The sequence below is a fragment of the Myxocyprinus asiaticus genome, chromosome 15 (genome assembly GCF_019703515.2).
Source record: "Myxocyprinus asiaticus isolate MX2 ecotype Aquarium Trade chromosome 15, UBuf_Myxa_2, whole genome shotgun sequence".
Classification (NCBI taxonomy): domain Eukaryota; kingdom Metazoa; phylum Chordata; class Actinopteri; order Cypriniformes; family Catostomidae; genus Myxocyprinus; species Myxocyprinus asiaticus.
In genome coordinates, this window is record NC_059358.1 from 5,217,313 (window position 1) to 5,236,672 (window position 19,360).

General features: G+C 40.8%; 1 pseudogene; it reads left to right on the forward strand.

Moving 5' to 3' along the window:
* The window catches only part of LOC127453245 (eukaryotic translation initiation factor 3 subunit H-like), a 37,852-nt pseudogene that overhangs the window by 3,686 nt on the left and 14,806 nt on the right, over nt 1–19,360 (forward strand).

The window sequence follows — 19,360 nt, forward strand, 5'->3', positions numbered from 1 at the left end:
GGTTAAATATAACTTATCTTTGCAATCAGCTTCTTTATTTTGAATGTCGATCAAATGTTCTGGCTTGAAAATGTCCGCCCATGACTGCAGCTGGTCAAATGTTTGGAAGGACATTTTTAGAAGTGCGCAGGACCCTCTGTAGGGCCGATGAGAGTGACAGCACTGATAAGACTCTTAAGAACACTTCCGAAGTCTTTTAACAACCCTCTGACAAGCACATTATTTCAAAGTAACTCGGTTACTAAAAGTGATGGCAAGCTTTTTTGGCTCTCTCATCTTGATTATGAAAACTGACAGCACCTGCAGTCCATGATTTCTTTCTTGAAAAGGGGAAAAAGGCTGTGCTGCGTGACCTGTCCCTCGGACCTGATTATCTGCAGAGTGAATATAAATGTCTTGTAGCTGCTGAACGGAGGGACGAGGGAACGGTTGTTTTGTGATGTTTAACTCTGTGACCTTTATGATATTCTAATGAGCCTTATTGTTCCCATTACAAGTGAACCATCAACTGCCTGGGCATTTTAGAGCGAAGACTATAGGCTTTTTATTTTTAAAGGAATTCTATATCTGTTTTTGTGATTTTATTAAATGTTGAACTGTATCTCACCTATTAAAAATGTTTCATGGTAGCCAGTAGCCATAGGTTTCACCAAAAATACCAACTAGGTATCGGCAAGAGTATTCTGAATTTGTATAGACAAGATCATGAAATTCTGGCTGACGATTAATTCTCATTTAAATAATTGTGAATGATTTAATTCTCTGTTTTGTTTATGTTTTTAATAGTGTATGCTCAGTACACATTTAAGTGAGTTATTGACATTGAATTTGGAATCATACAACAAATGAATGATTTTTTTAATACATTTTTCTAAAGAAATGTTGCACAGGGTTTGACTTTTCATTTGCACTTTTATTTTTTGGACCTGAAAAAGACCACACTATTAGTTATATTTTGGCAAAATTGTTGAAAATTAAAATATTCAACATATCTTTTTTGTTTTTTACATGAAACTTGGAATATTGCACAAGGGTACTATGGCATTCATTATAATAGTTTAAAAACGGTATTTATATTTGTATAAATTATTATACAAATATTTATTATTATTATTATTATTATTATATTTCCATATAAATTTAATTACTTTCATGTTTTTAAGACTGTTGGTTTAAACCCACAAGCATTTTTTTTTTATCTAAATCCATGCAGATTTAAATACACAAGCAAACATTATTTTCACATTTTTTGCATATAATTATAATTAATTTATATATATTTTTTTAGAGTTTTATTTAATTATCACACATTATACATTTGCACATATACAGTGGTGTGAAAAAGTGTTTGCCCCCTTCCTGATTTCTTATTTTTTTGCATGTTTGTCACACTTAAATGTTTCAGATCATCAAACAAGTTTAAATATTAGTCACAGATAACACAAGTAAACACAAAATGCAGTTTTTAAATGAAGGTTGTTATTATTAAGGGAAAACAAAATCCAAACCTACATGGCCCTGTGTGAAAAAGTGATTGCCCCCTAAACCTAATAACTGGTTGGGCCACCCTTAGCAGCAACAACTGCAATCAAGCGTTTGCGATAACTTGCAATGAGTTTTTACAGCGCTGTGGAGGAATTTTGGCCCACTCATCTTTGCAGAATTGTTGTAATTCAGCCACATTGGAGGGTTTTCGAGCATGAACTGCCTTTTTAAGGTCAAGCCACAGCATCTCAATAGGATTCAGGTCAGGACTTTGACTAGGCCACTCCAAAGTCTTCATTTTGTTTTTCTTCAGCCATTCAGAGGTGGACTTGCTGGTGTGTTTTGGATCATTGTCCTGCTGCAGAACCCAAGTTCGCTTCAGCTTGAGGTCACGAACAGATGGCCGGACATTCTCCTTCAGGATTTTTTGGTAGACAGCAGAATTCATGGTTCCATTTATCACAGCAAGTCTTCCAGGTCCTGAAGCAGCAAAACAGCCCCAGACCATCACACTACCACCACCATATTTTACTGTTGGTATGATGTTCTTTTTCTGAAATGCGGTGTTACATTTACACCAGATGTAATGGGACACACACCTTCCAAAAAGTTCAACTTTTGTCTCGTCAGTCCACAGAGTATTTTCCCAAAAGTCTTGGGGATCATCAAGATGTTTTCTGGCAAAAATGAGACGAGCCTTAATGTTCTTTTTGCTCAGCAGTGGTTTTTGTCTTGGAACTCTGCCATGCAGGCCATTTTTGCCCAGTCTCTTTCTTATGGTGGAGTCATGAACACTGACCTTAAATGAGGCAAGTGAGGCCTGCAGTTCTTTGGATGTTGTTGTGGGGTCTTTTGTGACCTCTTTGATGAGTCGTCGCTGCGCTCTTGGGGTAATTTTGGTCGGCCGGCCACTCCTGGGAAGGTTCACCACTGTTCCATGTTTTCGCCATTTGTGGATAATGGCTCTCACTGTGGTTCTCTGGAGTCCCAAAGCTTTAGAAATGGCTTTATAACCTTTTCCAGACTGATAGATCTCAATTACTTTCTTTCTCATTTGTTCCTGAATTTCTTTGGATCTCGGCATGATGTCTAGCTTTTGAAGATCTTTTGGTCTACTTCACTTTGTCAGGCAGATCCTATTTAAGTGATTTCTTGATTGAGAACAGGTGTGGCAGTAAGCAGGCCTGGGTGTGGCTAGAGAAATTGAACTCAGGTGTGATAAACCACAGTTAAGTGATGTTTTAACAGGTGGGGCAAACACTTTTTCACACAGGGCCATGTAGGTTTGGATTTTGTTTTCCCTTAATAATAACAACCTTCATTTAAAAACTGTATTTTGTGTTTACTTGTGTTATCTTTGACTAATATTTAAACTTGTTTGATGATCTGAAACATTTAAGTGTGACAAACATGCAAAAAAATAAGAAATCAGGAAGGGGGCAAACACTTTTTCACACCACTGTACAGTGAAATTCTTTTTTTTCACATATCCCAGCTAAGTTGGGGTCAGAGTGCAGGGTCAGCTATGATATGGTGCCCCTGGAGCAGATAGGGTCAAGAGCCTTGCTCAAGGGCCCAACAGTGGTATCTTGGCAGTGCTGGGGCTTGAACCCCTGACCTTCTGATCAGTAACCCAGAGCCATAACCGCTGAGCCACCACTGCATATCAACATGTCTTCTTCTTTTTTTATTTTTTTTTTTTTTATTTCATTTATTTAAATAATAATAATAATAATAATAATAATTTTTAGATCCCATAAAGACTGCACAGGACTCTCTGTGCCTCCTACAAGTTAACCCCCAGAATAATGGAGATCTGTAAGGAGAAAAACTTCTCTACAGCAGGGTATGATACATCTTATTTTATCTGTTTAATGTTTATTGCTGGAAAATCAGGTCTTTATACATGTCCCAAATTTGGGAAACAGGGCTGCAAAATCAGAAAATAGAAAAGTTGATATAATATTTAATTTAAACTCCTGAGGTTAATGATCAACATTTCATGAAGATTAAGCACCTCCATTCAAAAAAGAAAAAGCCTTGATTTTTAAGAGTTTCAGCCTTTAATTTGGAAAGTGCCTTGTTCACTACCTGTTCTTGTCACTATAAATCTTTACTAATGAGAACCTTCCCCAACACTCACAAAGAGAAATCCTTTCCTCTATCAAGCAGCTGTTAGTGAGGGGCTTTTATTTGTCATGATGGGATGTCTTTGAAGCAGCAGACAGCACTGTCTGCCAAACAAACAAATGCACAAAGTTTACAACCTCCCTGGCTTCTTGGCAGATGGTAATTGCTTTTAAATTGCCGCTAGACATGCATCTAATGGGAGAATGTATCAGCAAAGCAGTGATGTTTGAGCATTAAGGAGGAAAAATTCAAACTGCTCACAGAAAGTCTTTCACTCTTTCAGGACTGAAGCGCTCTAGGGATGCCTGCAGGTTAAGAAGGTTTCTCAGACGCTTAAAAGGCGTTCCCTTAGCCTGTTTTGACCTAGTGTCATGCAGCATTTGACGGCACGCCCGCAGACTGTTCACTGATCATCTGATGCATATTGAACACTTAAATAGCAAGAGCTGGCTGAAATCACCAGTTCCAATCTGATTGGCTGGTGCTACACAACATAGGATTTTTGATCAGTCCACCTGGAAACAAAGTTTTGAAAAATTACTTGTGTCATGCACAAAGCAGTTGTCCTAAATGACTTGCCAAAACTATAGTTTGCTACTTTTAAATCTGTGGAGTGGTTAAAAAATTAGTTTTATTGACTTCAACCTAAGTGTATGTAAACTTCTGACTTCAACTGTATATACAGTGCATCTGGAAAGTATTCACAGCGCTTCACTTTTTCCACATTTTGTTATGTTACAGCCTTATTCCAAAATGGATTGAATTCAATATTTTCCTCAAAATTCTACAAACAATACTCCATAATGACAATGTGAAAGAAGTTCGTTTGAAATCTTATAAAAAAAAAAAAAAACGAAAAAAAAAAAAAATGTATCACATGTACATAAGTATTCACAGCCTTTGTCATGACACTCAAAATTGAGCTCAGGTGCATCCTGTTTCCACTGATCATCCTTGAGATGTTTCTTCAACTTGATTGGAGTCCACCTGTGGTAAATTCAGTTGATTGGACATGATTTGGAAAGGCACACACCTGTCTATATAAGGTGCCACAGTTAACAGTGCATGTCAGAGCACAAACCAAGCCATGAAGTCCAAGGAATTGTCTGTAGACCTCCGAGACAGGATTGTATCGAGGCACAGATCTGGGGAAGGGTACAGAAAAATTTCTGCAGCATTGAAGGTCCCAATGAGCACAGTGGCCTCCATCATCCGTAAATGGAAGAAGTTTGGAACCACCAGGACTCTTCCTAGAGCTGGCCGCCTGGCCAAACTGAGTGATCGGGGAGAAGGGCCTTAGTCAGGAGGTGACCAAGAACCCGATGGTCACTCTGACAGAGCTCCAGCATTTCTCTGTGGAGAGAGGAGAACCTTCCAGAAGAACAACCATCTCTGCAGCACTCCACCAATCAGGCCTGTATGGTAGAGGGGCCAGACGGAAGCCACTCCTCAGTAAAAGGCACATGACAGCCCGCCTGGAGTTTGCCAAAAGGTACCTGAAGGACTCTCAGACCATGAGAAACAAAGATTGAACTCTTTGGCCCGAATGGCAAGCGTCATGCCTGGAAGAAACCAGGCACCGCTCATCACCTGGCCAATACCATCCCTACAGTGAAGCATGGTGGTGGCAGCATCATGCTGTGGGGATGTTTTTCAGCGGCAGGAACTGGGAGACTAGTCAGGATCGAGGGGAAGATGAATGCAGCAATGTACAGAGACATCCTTGATGAAAACCTGCTCTAGAGTGCTCTGGACCTCAGACTGGGGTGACGGTTCATCTTCCAACAGGACAACGACCCTAAGCACACAGCCAAGATAACAAAGGAGTGGCTACGGGACAACTCTGTGAATGTCCTTGAGCCAGAGCCCAGACCTGAACCCGATTGAACATCTCTGGAGAGATCTGAAAATGGCTGTGCATCGATGCTCCCCATCCAACCTGATGGAGCTTGAGAGGTCCTGCAAAGAAGAATGGGAGAAACTGCCCAAAAATAGGTGTGCCAAGCTTGTAGCATCATACTCTAAAAGACTTGAGGCTGTAATTGGTGCCAAAGGTGCTTCAACAAAGTATTGAGCAAAGGCTGTGAATACTTATGTACATGTGATTTTTTTTTATTTATTTTTTTTTAATTTTTTTTAATAAATTTGCAAAGATTTCAAACAAACTTGCATTGTCATTATGGGGTATTGTTTGTAGAATTGAGGAAAATAATGAATTTAATCCATTTTGGAATAAGGCTGTAACATAACAAAATGTGGAAAAAGTGAAGCGCTGTGAATACTTTCCGGATGCACTATATATACTGTATATTATTTTATTTGTCTAGTACTAACAATGTCCAACAGTGTTTGTACATTCATCATGGGAGATTTGTCATCTTTGTTATCTGAAAGTCATGAAAATTCCCACCAGTGTCATTTCCAGCACATCTCAAATTTTGTATTGTGTTTTATAGTGTTCTTTGGTTGGAATGTTTTTTTTTTTTACATTTTTAAATGTTGTTGAAATAAAATGGCCAATGCTTTTGTCTTAATTTATATATCCTAAATACACACAAGTAAATAGTAATTTCACGTTTTTGTATCATTTGGCAAAATTACAGCTTGATTGGAAATGACTCCCAATAAAAATATTCATATCACAAGTGATATTTACCTTATTTTGTATTTGTATTTATTTATTTTTTTTGTTTTCTTCAAACATCCCTTGTCCGATATTTCATCTCAAGCTTGCTCTTCACTGACACTTTCATAAAATTGGTTAACAAATACACCAACTTTTGAAAAAAACGTTATTTGGGGCAAAACTGAGGGACATCTGTAATTTTTTACACAATGAATATTGAACTGGTTTTGTTTATTTCACTATTTGTTTATAATATAGTTTTAAACATAATAATAAAAAATATTTTTACTTTTATAATGGATTTTCATAGAATGATATTGAAAGTCTGGGGCAAGGCTAAAAGATTTTAAAAGCACCAAACAATAAATAATCAGGGCCTGGTAAAACATTTCCAGTTCAGTTTAGATGTGACCTTCATAGAACATATATTCAGCGTTTTTATATTCAACGTTTTAATAAAAATCAACCCCTGGGACTTGAAATTGTCTGAAGTTGAAGAAACCCAAATACAGATTATTTTACAGACATAACTCAGAAAACAAAGCACAATTATACAGTTTTGATAAGTGCCTCAAACAAAACTCTTGAGTTAATTGCAAATATTTCAGGCCACTAACCTGGCTAACTTTGGCAAAGCCATTGATTAGTGGCTCTTTGAAAAGTGCTCACTGTATCAACCCTGGAACCTTTGTAAATATCTGGGCCAAGACTTTTTGTGACCTCATCATCTTCCTGTGGCCCCAAGCTGACAGGACATGCCATTCAATACTGCTTCTTGAATATTCAGCGAATTAAAGAGAGGGAGACTATTGATTATGAAAATAAGCCCCTAATTGTGTTGGTAACAAAGGGGGGTTGGTCATTGTCAAACATTAATACAGATTTCTTTGCCGGATTGATACAGAATATCAATGTAATGCTGTGATTGAATGTGGGCGAATCTCACAAAACCTGTCAAGAACATGTCCAGGTCATTTTTCTCCTTAAAATAAAAAAAAAATAAAATAAAAAAATATTGGTAATATTTAAATTGTAAACTATGTATTAGTCTTTATTTAATTTTATTTATTTAAATTGTAATGTATTTATACATTTTTAAGTTGTTAAGCATTTATTACTTTTTATTTACATTGTAAAGTATTTATTTAAATGTTATCAGTTAATTAATTATTACTTAGTAGTATTTGTCGATTTAAAATTAATTGATGCTGATTTTAGTTAAAAAAAAAAAAATCCTTCCAGACAGAATGATTTCCGTTGCTGTATTATGGAAATGAGAATAAGCTTTAAAAAAAAAAAAGACTAGAAGCACACCATAAAAGTAGTCAATACAGTACGTGCTATGTTCTAAGTCTTCTGAAGCCGTACGATAGCTTTGTGTGAGGATCAAACATTATGACATTTTAGTCATTATTCATTTAAAATCTTGCCATCCACTGTACTTTTAAATGAAAAATTGTGCGAAATGCAGATACAATGAAAACCATTTTATTTGTAACTCTGAAATTCTCCACTTCTACAGGCTAAAGAAAGCCAATATCAACTTCGAGCACATGTTTGAGGAGGTCCCCATCGTCATCAAGAACTCTCATCTTGTAAACGTTCTCATGTGGGAACTTCAGGAGAAGAGTTCAGTGGCTGACAAATATGAGCTGCTAAATATGTCAAGCAGGTCAGTATCACCCCTGACCCTGCGCTCTCTGCCCAGCATGCCCATTACAGCTGAAGTTGTATTGGGTCAAAATGCATGGAGGTGTATTGGGAAAATCTTTTGTAATTTGCTGATTCAACTTGTCAATCTGTATCTTTTTAGCCTCTCTACCATGCTTTAACCAGGCATGTTGACTGAGAAAATGCAATACATGCTGACATGCCCTGACAGCACAGTTTAATCCTGACCCCTGAAATGCGGCTTGCATGTTGCTTGTACTCAAAGCAATAAGAAAACTGCCATAAAAACCAGCCTTCTGTGAGCACAGAAATGTTCCGAATGCAAAGTTGTGATTTTATGCCTGCATTTATTCAATCCTGTTGTTTAGTTGCTTTCAGGCAACCAAATGCAAACTTCATACTTCAGATATAGATGCATACTTTGCTTCTTGTATATCCTCTTGCCCCATTATAACCCAAAGCAGTGGTTTTTAACTGGTTTCTTGTCAACCAGAGATCGCCAGCTCAATTTTTATTTGTATTTTTTACTGGTGAAAGATAAAAATAAATGATGATGAAAGCTAACATATGAAATGCCATGGATCAATATTTACTGAGTAATCCATTATTTTGTAGAGAGGGGTCAATATGATAATTTCCGCCTGTTATTTTGTGCAAGAAAGGTAGCAGCATCATTATTTTTACACAAAGAAAGGTAGGTCCATTACTCAAATAAGATGTATTCAGCATTATATGCCAATGGTGTCCAAAAATGGGGAAACATATTTTGTGTTGTTTTTCCAAAGTTGTAGCTCCTATAATTCCATAAGTATTAAAGATATCTTAAATGTCTTTTTAGATTCTAGTTCAGAACAAGCATTTCTTTTTGTATATTCATTCCGGAGATATGGGGCTCTCAATGTGGCTCCATATATAAATTGTTAAATCGTACCCATTTTCAATGGTCAAAGCTTGTTTTTTCCCCCAACAAAACAAAGGTCTGAAGTCCAAATAATGTTGAAACTAGAAATGTACAGTTATTTATTCACATAAAAAAGTCAAGTCAAAGTTATGTCAAAAAGTCCAGTGATAGTCTATTAAGCATTTAGCATAGCTTTTTTTCCTACTTTCCATGACCCCATCAGAGCAGATGTGAGACCCATTTTCAGTTCTCAACCCACCAGCTGAGAACCGCTGACCTAAAATGAATTTTTTGGTAGGGTTGGTCAATCAGCAATGGGTTTAAATGGGGCAGGACATTGTGTTCTTCTGCAAATATTCTCCTCTTCTAAATTGATTCAACTAATCCAGTTAGATTCCACTAAATTGTCTCACAGATAGAAACAAGACCATTTCCACGAACAGAAAATGTGTTCCTAGAAATGAGTCTCATTACAGTTGAAAAGTGTTATTTTTTATTAATATGAGTAGCTTCAAGGACAGTCTATAAAAGTGTTGAATTTAGTGGAAAGTTAAGAGTCTTTAAAGGGACGAATTACACAGTTGCAATATTTATTTCCCCTTGTGGAAATCCACTTATAGTAGTCAAGGTTTCTTGCACTAAAGATTTTTTTTTTTTCCTGTTTTAGTTTTACACAACTCTCTCTGAACCTTTGAATTAAACAGGATTTTTTTCTACTGTTTCTTTAAGAGTTTTGCATTATCTGAATAACAGAATAGGGCCCATTGTACAAAGGGGCCTCTGTTTGTTCCTGCTTAATCCTAACCAAATGGAGCCTGTAAGGCTGAGGAGCCTGCCAGGAACAACATACATCACCTTTCTCCCATCACGCAGAATAGGCATTGATATGTAAAATTGGGCAGTCATATGTTAATGAGCTCATAGTTGTCATATCATTGATGTCATTAGAGTATGTCTTCTTTAGGGTTGAGTGACGTATTGAGTATTCTCAATATATTCATAATGATTTTGCGGTTGATATTGCTTATAAATTAAGCAACACTTGCAATGAATGCAATGCATTTTTTTCCCTCTAATTTTCCTTTCGACCATGTGATTAGTTCGTGAGAATAAAATATGCAATAATAATAGCTAGTAGTAGGCCTACTGCGAGACATATGTTCAAATTGTATCTCTGATTGAAAGTTCAGTTGAAAAAACAGTGTTAGAGTTGGTAAATTCAAATTATTTTATAATTTGTTTGCTTAATCTTTTAAAAATGATTACAGAATTTTTTGCAAGGAAGGATAACCGCTGAACCGGCGACAGGGTCATGGGTGCCCAAGGCTCATTGATGCGCGTGAGGAGCGAAGGCTAGCCCGTCTGAAACCAAGGCTAACCTATATAGCTGAAAAACTTAATGCTGGCCATGATAGAAAGGTGTCAGACACACAGTGCATCGTAGCTTGCTGCGTAGCAGCGTGCCTATGCTGACCCCTGTCCACCGCCAAAAGCCCCTGCAAATGGGCTTGTGAGCATCAGAACTGGACCATGGAGCAGTGGAAGAAGGTGGCCTGGTCTGATGAATCCCATTTTCTTTTAGATCATGTGGATGATGTGCATGTGCTTTGTTTACCTGGGGAAGAGATGGCAACAGGATGCACTATGGGAAGAAGTCAGGCGGATGCAGTGTGATGCTCTGGGCAATGTTCTGCTGGGAAACCTTGGGTTCTGGCATTTATGTGGATGTTACTTCGACACATACCACCTACCTAAAGATTGTTGCAGACCACGTACACCCCTTCATGGCAACGATATTCCCTGACAGTGGCCTCTTTCAGCAGGATAATGCGCCCTGCCACACTGCAAAAATTGTTCAGGAATGATTTGAAGAACATAAAGTGTTCAAGGTGTTGACTTGGCCTCCAAATTCCCCAGATCTCAATCCGACTGTGCAACAATGGGATGTACTGGACCAACAAGTCTGATCCATGGAGGCCCCATCTCACAACTTACAGGACTTAAAGGATTTTCTGCTGCAAACGTCTTGGTGCCAGATGTGGTGTTGTTGCTATTGGTTGTTAAGGAGGCGCTTGGAGATGACGACAGAAAGGAATGCGACGAAGTGCCAGAGTGAGAGCACATGTATAGCTATGTTGTTGCTGCCAAGAGTTATCAGTAAACACGTTTATACAGTTTGAATCCGGCGTCTTATTTTGAAAACACGACATGGTGTCAGAAGTGCTGTAGTTAGACATGTTACCTACATTAGTTTGTGAGTGAAGCCCAGATATAGGGGGAAGAAATATCGAGTGAAACGAAAGGCGTAGATAATGCGGTCACTGCACCGAGAGCAGTGGGATCCAGTGCTATGTTCAGCATACGGCTGCTGGAGCCGTTCGACTTTTCAAAACCGCAAGAATGGGTAAAATGGATCCGGAGGTTTGAACGATTTCGACTGGCGAGCAACCTGCATGAAAATTCTGACGAAAACCAGGTGAATACCTTTATTTACTGTATGGGAGACGAAGCAGATGATGTCCTCCATGGTTTACCATTGACTGATGCTGAAAAGACAAGGTATTCAAAACAGGCTTTGAAACACACTTCATTGGAAAGAGAAATGTGATATGAATGTGCATGATTCAATATGCGCAAACAAGACGACAACTAGACTGCTGATACGTTTGTGACAGCTTGGTATGATTTAGCAGAACATTGCAACTATTTAGCTCTACACGATGAGTTGAGATACAAATGCATTCCATTTAAGATTGACACAGGTGCTGATGTCACTGTCATTCCAAAAGCTGTGTTTGAGTATATTTTCAGAAATGACTTACCTGCCCTCAGGGATGCAACAAGGCCACTGCTGGGACCAGGGCAGGTTCCCTTAGATGTTGCTGGGGCCACCAGCTTGCTGCTAAAGAGAGGTGAAAAACAGTCTGAGGAGGATGTGTATGTAATCGGTAATCTTCACACTGCAATCCTGCTATCAAAAAGCTTGGGTTAATTGCACGGCTAGATAGCATTGATAGAGACACTTAAGAGGAATTACTCAAAACTGTGCAGCGGCCTGGGAGAGGTACGTCAGCGATATACTATTAATCTTAAACCAGAGGCTATTCCGTTCTCATTAAAAACCCCCAGACAAGTCCCTTTGCCACTGATGAGAGGAGCTGTGTCATATGGAGACATTAGGGGTAATCAGCAGGGTTGAGGAACCAACAGACTGGTGTGCTGGCATTGTGGTTGTCCCCAAAAAGTCAGGTGCTGACCTCACCAAGCTAAACGAGTCAGTATGCTGTGAAAAGTACATCCTGCCGTCGGTAGAGCAGACATTAGGAATGCTGGCCAGAGTGCAGATTTTCAATAAGTTGGATGCTAATATGGGATTCTGGCAGATACCACTAACAGAGGATTCTGCACGGTACACAACATTTATAACCCCATTTGGGTGTTCTTCAAATGGCTTCCCTTTGGAATAGCCTCCGCTCCAGAGCACTTTCAAAATAGAATGGCTATAGATGTCACAGATGGGCTGGAAGGCACTGTGTGCCACATGGATGTTCTAGTGTGGGGGAGAACACCGGAGGAACACGACATCCATCTTCATGCTGTGCTGGAGAAAATACAAAAGGCAGGCATTATTCTCAATATTGAGAAATGTGAGTTGTCAAAATAGAAAGTGAACTTTTTAGGCCACATTATCTCTGCTGATGTTATCAGCCCCGACCCAATGAAAACAGCAGCCAGCAGGAACCTGATGGAGCCCTCAAATGTGAGTGAATTGAGGAGCTTTCTGGGGATGGTTAATCAGCTAGGGAAGTTCATTCCCCAGTTGGCAGACAAAGATAAAGCTCTCTGCGACCTGCTGTCGGAAAAGAACTGCTGGATCTGGGGCAGTGAGCAGGCCAAGGCTTTTTAAGCTCTGAAAGATGCGCTGTCATCTCCCCCTGTTCTGGCCATGTATGATCCCAATAGAGACTGTAAAGTGTCAGCGTACACATCATCTTATGGGCTGGGAGCAGTCTTTATGCAGAGGTGGCAGGCGGAGTGGAAGCCAGTAGCCTATGGGTCTCAATCTCTCACCTTAACAGAGCAAAGGTATGTGTAAGTGGAAAAGGAGGCCTTGGGTCTCATGTGGGCATGTGAAAGATTCAGGGATTTTCTCATAGGAAAACACTTTGTATTGGAAACTGACCATAAGCCATTACTGAATCTCCTGGGGTCACAAGCACTTGACGCTCTTCCTCCATGTATTCAGAGGTTAAAAATAAGACTGATGCATTACTCCTACTCTATTGTTCATGTGCCAGGAAAGAGTTTGTGGACAGCTGACACCCTGTCTTGAGCTCCTGAAAAGCAGTGTGAGTCCCATGAAGAGAGAGAGTTCTTAGAGGACACTAACATAAATGTTGAATCTGTCATGTGATTTGCCAGTGAGCACAACTTACCTGGGACAGTTAAGAGAAGAGTTAAAAAGTGACAATGTGTGTTCCAGTGTCATGAGACTGTGCAAGGATGGGTGGACGGAGCACAGCAGCAGTGACCCTGTGCTGAAACAATACTGGGTGGAACGTGCTCTTCTAACTGTGCATGAGGACCTTCTTCTGAGAGACACAAGGCTGGTAATACCGGCCACCATGAGAAATTATGTTCTTATCACGCTGCATGAAGGGCACCTAGGACTCGTGAAATGCAGAGAACGGGCACGACAGTCTGTATGGTGGCCAGGTTTAAGTCATCAGTTGAACGAAATGGTGCTTAAATGCGGAGCATGCATCAAAGAGAGACAAAACCATAAAGAACCACTTATGCCCACCCAGTTTTTTGACAGGCCCTGGCAAAAAGTTAGGGGCAGATTTATTCATGTTGAACACCAAAACATATCTGCTTGTGGTAGATTACTACTCTAGATATGTAGAGATTGCTCAGTTGTCACCCACCAAGTCCACTGATGTCATTGTCCACATGAAGTCTATATTCGCACACTACGGGTTCCAGAGACACTGGTCACAGACAACGGGTCACAATTCTCTGGGCAGTCTTTTGCATTCTTTGCTGCATCATATGGATTTACACACATTACCAGCAGCCCTAAGTTTACCCAGAGCAATGGGGAGGCTGAATGTACAGTCCAGACAGTAAAAACTCTCAAGAAATCCAATGACCCTTACCTCGCTCTCTTAGCGTACAGAGCTACCCCCTTGTGGGTACAGTCTGGCTCAGCTTCTCAGCCTGGAGAACAAGTCTGGATGCCTGATGCAAAAGCACCTGGAATGGTCATAGGCAGTCACTCCACCCCACGGTCCTACCTTGTAGATATGCAGCATGGGACTGTGAGACGTAATCATCACCATCTGTTACCTATGCAAGCATCACCTGAGGAAAACAACAATGTAACACAAGTGCAGTAATCTGATTCTATTCCTGAGCCACACCCTGTTTATCAGGAGCTGGAGAGGCAGAACATATCAGATTTACCATCCACTCCTAGAACTAAGTCTGGGAAACGTGTTGTGACACCTGTAAGACTGAACTTGTGAATCAAAATGAGGTCAGAGGAGAATGGCCAGACTGGTCCAAGCTGACAGGAAGGTGACAGTAACCCAAATAATAATTCCTTATATTTATATAGCTTTTCTAGGCACTCAAAGCACTTTACATAGTATAGGGGGAATCTACTTAACCACCACCAGTTAAATAACCACATGTTACAACAGTGCTGTGCAGAAAAACACTGAGGCAGATGGGCTACAGCAGCAGAAGACCATGTCGGGTTCCACTTCTGTCAGCCAAGAACAGAAAGCTGAGGCTGCAGGTGTAATAATAAAAACCTAATAAAGTGGTCGGTGAGTGTATTCGGGGATACGTCCCTTTTAACGGACATAGCAGACAGAAAAACTGCATTTTCAGTCCCTTATGCATCTCCAGCAGTCACAGCTGGTCGGGTTGTCCTCAGAATCAGACTAATTGATAAACTAAATACTTGGGATGTGAGCAGGTGTTGTAGTCTTTAATGCTTTGAGCCAGCACAATCTTTGCCATTTCGAGTAAGTCTTTCATTTGTAATTCTGAGAATGCCGGGAGCTGGTGTGTTTAATAGGCCCTGCTGGTGAAATCGCTCAGCGTGCACATAATCATAATGTATTCAGTGTGTAAATTGGGTCTTCCTGTGTACAGAGATGCCCTTTCCTTTCTTAGCAAATACCAATAGGTCTAAAGGGCAAATGTGTCACTTCAAAAAAACACAGGCTGAAAGCATGTAATGATGAATGTTAAAATGTTGTCTTTAGTGGGAGGATATAACGTGTTTTCTTTCATGGTATATCCTTCTAAAAAACAAAAAAACAAAACAAAAAGGCAACTCGGAAGGTATTATAATCATGCCGCATACCTTTTGGAACAGCCTTTGCATTGGTAACTTATCTTCAAATGCAGCCTACAGGGGGCTCATTAGGTTTTGGAACCAAGCCGGTATTTTAGGAGATCATTTAGGAGGTTTTAGATATTTGGTGACCCTCAAAAAAAATGCCACATGCTACAATTAGAAGTCTCCCTGAACCATGTAAATTCAGCACAGACAGTCACCCTTATCAGCTTGATCATAATTCTGTCATCCTGGGTGTTTCATTTAGGATGAGTTCGCAATGGAGCAATTATGCTTTAATGTGCAGCCAAGCGTTTATTACACAAAACTTTGTTTGACTAAACTGTCTGTCAATCTGTTGCCATAGTAACCACCTGGAAAAGCTTTCAACTGCTGATGGATCGCATGGATGACATGAGCCAATAAATCGTGAAGTATAATACGTACTCCTGTAACTTCAGCAAGCAACAACAGCAGAAGCAGCAGGTATATACACTTTCTCTATGTTCATATGTGTTTAACTATAATAAATAGTTAGTTTTTCCTTTAAGAAGTGTGTGCATGGCACTAACTCACACCATGGCATGTGTATTGCTTAGTAGTACTGATCCATACCATAAACAGCAGACGTCCCTCTGTGCCCGAGATAAAACTGGTCAGTAGGTAGTTATTTAGTGTTGATGCAGGCTGTCTGATTTAAAAGCCTAACCCCTTTCAAATTAATTTTTTTATCCAATTCTCCAGGCTGATGAATTGGCCAAAAATGCACTTGACATTTTCAGGTTTTTGCTTCGCTGGCATTTTGTAAAGAAGTTCTAAGAACTACCTGAATATAGCACATCACAAACAAGAAGAACATGAAATAGCATAGGAAGGGTCTGAATTCATTTGTCTGGACTTGTTCATCTGACCTCTTGCAAGTACAACAGGATCATTTGAAGAGAGGCCACCCTTGAAATCAGATATCCACATCCCTATTTTTCATTTTCATGTTGTCACGCCATGAATATGATAGAACTGGTTGGAATGGGTGCACATTTGTCAAGGTTTGGTCCTATTCTTGTTGTCTCTACCCAAGAGGTTTGTTCTTCTGTGGTTGAAATTCTAAGGCTATAGTGCCAGAATAATCAGCGATGGCCCTCAGTATCTAACTCAACTAACAGACATCAATTAAAGAGCACCTATTATGGTTTTTCAAATATTACCTTTCATGTAGTGTGTTATATAGCTGTTTGTGAATGTAAAAAAGTCTGCAAAGTTTCAGAAATCAAAGTGCACGACAAATGGTGTTATTGACTCCAAAAAGAAAGAACCGATTCTGAACACCTGAAGCGAGTCGTTAGTAATTCCAGACATCCTGTACTAACCTACGTAATTTGGTAACAAAAAACCCGCCTCTGGTCTTCATTGGCTGCTTGCAAACAGCTTTGAGCTGCCCTCAAACACTACACTAAGCGGTAGACCAATCACAACAGACTGGGACATCTGACCAATCAGAGCAGAGTAGGCTCTCTGAAAGTTTAGAATGAATTTGAATCATTGAAGGAGTCGTTTTTGACACTGGGAAAAAAGGTAATGCTGCAATTTAAATTGTGAGCAAATTAAAGTGTTTTTTGACCTTGGATGCATGTAAATCTATTGTATGAGACCTTTAAAACAAAATTAGGCACGTTTAACAACCATAATAGGTGCTTAAGGAAAGAGAACATACAGAAGCTTAATGGGAAATTTAACACATGGATACATACAAAAGGCTTTTAAGGTTTAGTTCACCCATCATTTTCTCACCCTAATATTGTTTCAGACTTGTCTCACTTTCTCTCTTCTATAAAGCACAACATATTTTGAAGAATCTCCAAACTGCTCTTTTCCACTAAGTAGGCCTCATTCATTCATTCACAGTAGGCCTCAACTTTCTGACAGATTTACAAGCAGAATTCCAAAAATTATTGAAAAGACATTCGCAAAGACAAACTGCATCTTCCCTCAACCTATATGGCTGTAGAGCTGAGGAGGGCGGGGCCGGGCTGGAATGAGACACACCCGGTCCCCAATCAGCCTGATGGGGCGCGCGAGGGATAAAGGCGGCCGGGGACGACAGTTCGAGAGTGGGAGAATTACAGACAGCTGTGCTGTGTTTTTAGTTGTGTGTTTTTGGTTGGGTTTTTGGGTTAATAAATTATTATTTAAGTTGTCAAGCCGGTTCTCGCCTCCTCCTTTCCTCTAAACCCCCTTACACTGGTGCCGAAACCCGGGAAGGAGGAGGGATTCCCGTCGCAGAGTCCTCGACACTGCCGTCCACCCAGGGGAGCGCCGCTGCCATCCGACAGGGGACGGAGTAGCCCGACTACCCGGACGCGGGGAACGGCCGCCGTCCACGAGGCGAGTGGGGACGGGACTCCCCGACCGCCTGGAGCGAGGGAGCCGCTGCCAGGGGCGGAGGAGTACCCTGCCGTCCCCCGTGAACGCGGAGGGGTCGAGAGAAGACCGCCGTCCGCGGGGGGAGGAGGGAAGCGACTCCCCGACCGCCTGGAGTGATAGGGCCGCTGCCAGGGGCGGAGGAGAGTCCCCACGGGACGCCGGGAACGCGGAGGGGCGTTCTGTCCGCTGGGGGTCGGAGGTCTGACTCCGGTCCGCCCGGGGAGGAGCGGCTGCAGTCCGCCTGAGAGGGTGGAGTAGTGATCGAGGACCACGCGACGGCGCATCAGAGAACCGGTGAGTTTCTTTTTCTCTCTCTCCTCTCTCTCTCTCTGCCGCTCCGTGTTGGCCTTTCCCTCGCCATTTTGTGTTGTTGTTTTTTCTCCTCCCAGGTCGAGGAAGGTGGGGAGGACCCGCCGGCAGTCGGGGCATAAGGCACGCCCCCCCACCCGGAGAGGAAGGGTGGGGGGGGATGTACGTCATGCCGGGGGCTCCCTGGCCTGAGGCAACGCCGGGAGGAGTGTAGAGCTGAGGAGGGCGGGGCCGGGCTGGAATGAGACACACTCGGTCCCCAATCAGCCTGATGGGGCGCGCGAGGGATAAAGGCGGCCGGGGATGACAGTTCGAGAGAGAGAGAATTACAGACAGCTGTGCTGTGTTTTTAGTTGTGTGTTTTTGGTTGGGTTTTTGGGTTAATAAATTATTATTTAAGTTGTCAAGCCGGTTCTTGCCTCCTCCTTTCCTCTAAACCCTTACACTGGCCCATGATGTTTCTGCTGCAAATAAGAGAGAATAATCAATATTTTCAAGTACATGAAAAAAAATAAAAAATAAATTTGAATTTAAAGAAAAAAAAAAAAAAGAATAATTTATGACAGTTTTTGATTTTTCCTCTTTCTCTCCCAATTTGGAATGCCCAATTCCCAATGTGCTCCCAAGTCCTCATGGTTGTGTAATGATTTGCCTCAGTCCGGGTGGCAGAGGACGAATCCCAGCTGCCTCTGCGTCCGAGACCGTCAACCTGTGCATCTTATCACGTGGCTTGTTGAGCGCGTTGCCACAGAGACATAGCGCGTGTGGATGCTTCCCGCCATCCACCACGGCAACTACGCTCAACTCACCACGTGCCCCACTGAGAACGAACCACATTATGGCAACCATGAGGAGGTTACCCCATGTGACTCCACCCTCCCCAGCAACCGGGCCAACCCGGTTGCCCAAGAGACCTGGCTGAAGTCACCCAGCACGCCCTGGGTTTTGAACCAGTGAACACCAGGGGTGGCAGCCAGCGTATTTTACCACTGAGCTACCCAGGTCCCCATTTATGACAGTTTTTCAAATCAAATCAAATCAAATCACTTTACTGTCACACAGCCATATACACAAGTGCAATGGTGTGTGAAATTCTTGGGTGCAGTTCCGATCAACATAGCAGTTGTGACAGTGATGAGACATAGGTGAGACATATACCAATTTACAATAACATCAAATTAACACAGCACAATTTAAACGTCTGATATACATATAATTACACACAACAATATACAAATAATAACAACATACACTGTACAGTATACAATATGCACAATATAGATACACATTATTAAATAAAAATAAAAAAATATATAAAAAAGTATATATAGAATGTACAGTAGGTTGTATTGTACTGTATTAACATTCAGGCTGTCGGTTGATAGTAAGTTAATATAATATAATAATAATATAATTTATGACTGTCCGGTGTGAGATATAAGAGTAAGAGTAGTAGTAATAATAA